We start from the raw sequence: 4,150 nt of genomic DNA on the forward strand, positions 1-4,150 counted from the left end.
CGTGCAGTTTTAAAATCAAATTTTAGCGGTTTTTTCATCGTCATTCATCATCAGCTCATTCAGCTCCCGTTTGAGAAAAAACTTCACACACAAAAATCTACAGACTTTTAAGTTCAGGAGGAGCTTTCACTCCGCAAGGTCATCGTAAGGTAAAACGTTGTATTTTATAATGTTGTTGTATTATAATATCTAATTTGCTGTGTTATGAACAAAGCAGTGTGATTTATCTTTGGTCTCGTCGCAAATCACACTTACAGTATTTAAGGGCTTGTGCTTTTGTCTGGTGCTGTTACAGGATAAACTTTGACGAATTTGTCATGCATTTCAAACTGCTTTCATGATGTTTTAAAATAGATTATTTAAAGTGTTGTGCTTTGTTGTGATATTTGAGGTTGCTGCAGCAGCATGATAGGGTCAGGAATTAATGAAAATATAGCTTATCACATATCACATTGAAAATGCATTATTTTAAATGAAGAAATGAAGTGAAAATAAAGTGCCTAACGAGTGTTTATTTAGAATAAAGGCATATGTTAGGTATAAGAATGGCTTTAATTTATTTATAAGTGAAATAATAGATTAAATGCAGTGTGCACATTAATAAAATATAGCTATATGTACAGCTTTGCATTCATTTCACCTGCTTGCCTGATTTCATTAACTGTGACTAAGTGTACAACTTCTTTAGTTTAAAATGACATATAAATGGCCCTTTATTATAAGACATATGCAAAATAATATTGGATTGAAACCTCCCTAATTTTAGTATATGAATCATTTTAGTCAAGAAATGGCTGCCCACCCAAAAATCCTGACTGCCCCCCCAGTCCAGCAAGCCTAGTACCGGGCCTGGGTAGGTATAAGAATGGCTTTAATTTATCTATAAGTGAAACGATAGATTAAATGCAGTGTAAACATTAATAAATATTGCTATATGTACAGCTTTGCATTCGTATCACCTGCTTGCCTGATTTCATTAACTGTGACTTAATGTGTAAAACTACATAAAGTGTAATCATTATAACATTATAAATCATTATAAATCCAATTGCATCTACTTTTAAAATTTGAATGTGCAAAACGACATATAAATGGCCCTTTATTATAAGACATATGCAATATTAGATTGAAACATCCATAATTTTAGTGTATGAATCATTTAAGTCGAGAAATGGCTGCCCACCCAAATCCTGACTGCCCCCCCAGTCCAGCAAGCCTAGTACAGGTGTTGTGTTCCCCCTATGTTCCCCCTATTTTTCCCTTCAGTGTAGTGTTTTTATGGCGTTTTTATCACGTTATAGGTTTTATTATTTATATATTTAAAGTTTTAATGGCTACTGAGATGTATATGTGTGCATTTCTGTAATGTATCTGTATTGTTCTTAATGGTAAGTCAATAATTTTTACAGTATGAATCGTATAATATTGATTTAATTATGTGTGCAAACATTACATTTTTAAAACAACCAGTAAAGGGAAAAAAAAGAAAGACAGGCTATATTTTAAAAGAAATACCCTAATAGAAAACGGTCAAATGTATGAAATATTTAATAAATTGTATTATAAAATACATGATATTATGCCTTTTTAGTATAACCAATTCAAATCTTTAATCTTTCTAAATGTAACGTGATGAAAACGCTATAAAAGCACTACACTAAAGGGAAACATACACTGTAAAAAATAATTCAGTGGCTTTGTAAATATCACAAAAATAAATTATTAAAATAACTTAATAAAATCTCTTTATGTCACTAAGTTGATTTTTTGAGTTAGACAAACCAAAATTAATGACTAAAAAATAAACATATATTTGTGTGTAAAATGTACAGATATTATTTAGTTGTATACATCAAATAAAATAAGTATTTAACTAACAGATTATTTCTTATAGATATTCTTAATATTTGTTGTAAATTTGAATCAATATATTTGAGAATGTCACACTTATATATTTCAGCTTTCAAAACTATTATAATTGCTCATTTCAAGTTAACATAGGTATTTAACATCAACAAAAAAAATAGTAAATTTCATGCATAACTTTAACTATGATTTACTGAATATTTTTGGTGAAACATTATTACATTGTATTATTTGAGTAAATGTAGGCAAAAAAATTCATTAAATCAGATGTAAATTTAAAAATCACAAAGCCAACGGTTTTTTAATCAGCAGCAGAAGAAACAGCGCCTCTTGCAGGAAGATAAACAACCTCAAAACTCCTCAAAAATCCTGGTAAGTGTTGAGTTTATTAATATTTACACTTGTTTTTAATGAAATATTTGATGTGTCCTTGCGTAAACAACTTGTTGGTGTATTTATCTGAATACTTTCGGAGCCATACTGTAAACTGGGTACAATAACAGCTTTCTGTGCACATACTGGTAGATTAATCATTAATATTTTTATTTTACGTATTTATTCAGGTCACCAAAGTATTAATACAGCTGTGCCACTTGAAATGTGTGTAAAATAATAATTTCTGATCGTTTTATTACTGCATAAAGTGGTTGTGTAGACCAACACGTGTAAATCTGTACTGGCTGATAGTCAGGCGATCCGAAATCCGGTCCTCAGTTTCGCTACACCCGGATTTATTAGACCTTTCACGTGGAAGCGGAACACAACAGAGCTTAACAGAGCTCACACGCTTATATACATTTATATTAATTATCTCTCGACTCCATATGCCTATGCTTTATTTTCCTTTTTTGTGTGAAGGGTCTCGCACACCGGTGGAGATGCGTTGCGTCTCGTGTAGGACAACTCGCAGTTTCTGATACCACACCGGACGTTCGCATTAAATAGCGCGAGTTTAGTCAGACAAAGTTTACTTCCAGATATAAAATATGCATTCGTAGCCTTTGTTAATCGTTACAGATTTGAGACAAATATGTTATTGTAATGTTAAACTAAGTGGCGCTCTGTGGCAGCGTCCAGAGTCACAGCGGACAGCCGTTTAAATAAAGTTATCTTTGTTGCAGGTACAAGTGCTGGTGGTCCACCTGTCCGGGTTCAAGAGGTGTGGATTCTGCATGCTGTGAATTTGAGAGACCTCTCAGAGTTTATTTAGCTGATTGTTTTTGTAACATGTACAATGTTTGCCATTTTCAATAAAACAACGTATACAAATTGCTTTGTTTATCATTGATAATTGATGGTTCAGTATGAAATAAATGTATAACATTAAGTAAATAAAAATAATTTATTTTAGTTAAATAATATTCACAAAATTTTCAGCTACATCTAAGTTACATTTTTAATGATATCAACTTAATTTATTAGTAGACTTCACTGTGATTTTTTATTGATTTGCTTTTATATTTTTGATTCCATCTACTCAATTTAATTTGTAAAAGGAAATTAATGGAATTATTGAAATCGACTCGATTTCACAGCTTTCAAATTTACTAATTTTTTTTTAAGTGTAAAAATGCTTCACAAAAATATTGAGTAGAACATAGTAATAGTTTTTACAGTGTAGGGGGAACTGAGTTCGACACAACACCGGGCCTGTCTCGGAATGTGAAGAATGATTCGGGTAACCAGTCTGCTTAGTTTTTTCCTGCACACGTGTAGGAGTCATGATCTCTTGACACATTGATATAAGTAAATATGCTGTGTGTTGAATTACGGTAACACACCATGGCATGAAACCAAGATTAATTTTGAGTTAGTCGTAAATTACCTTTAATTGCTGGGAAATTCCAAATTTAGCACTGTACTCATACACAGCAAAAAATAATAAATACAAAAATAACGATGTGATGGCAAGATGACGTGATGTTTTACATTATTTTTGACACAACAACGCATATATATATATATATATATATATATATATATATATATATATATATATATATATATATATATATATATATATATATATATATATAGGTTGCACAACTCATAGCCACTTTGAAAAATTGAGGACTTACAATTAAAGCAGCAAAAATTTAAATGTAGCCTATATCAATAAAACATATTTGTATGCCCTTTTGTCCTTAAAAAATATTCATCTAAAAATTCGTATATATTATTTCTCAAATTTTACAAAAAAATAAGAAACGATGTTTTGTAATATCCATTCAATAAAATCGAAAAAAAGATGAATAAAATGATCTCATTTACCACACAATCAAAA

At 30.6% G+C, this 4,150-nt stretch overlaps 1 long non-coding RNA gene across 1 annotated transcript; it reads left to right on the forward strand.

Moving 5' to 3' along the window:
- The first annotated feature begins 1,675 nt into the window (after positions 1–1,675).
- LOC141351238 (uncharacterized) lies at positions 1,676–3,137 on the forward strand. Its single transcript, XR_012359463.1, has 2 exons — positions 1,676–2,238; positions 2,988–3,137. It is a non-coding gene; the product is annotated as an uncharacterized lncRNA (long non-coding RNA).
- Positions 3,138–4,150: the final 1,013 nt, after the last annotated feature.

The sequence above is a fragment of the Misgurnus anguillicaudatus genome, chromosome 19, assembly GCF_027580225.2.
Source record: "Misgurnus anguillicaudatus chromosome 19, ASM2758022v2, whole genome shotgun sequence".
Lineage (NCBI taxonomy): Eukaryota > Metazoa > Chordata > Actinopteri > Cypriniformes > Cobitidae > Misgurnus > Misgurnus anguillicaudatus.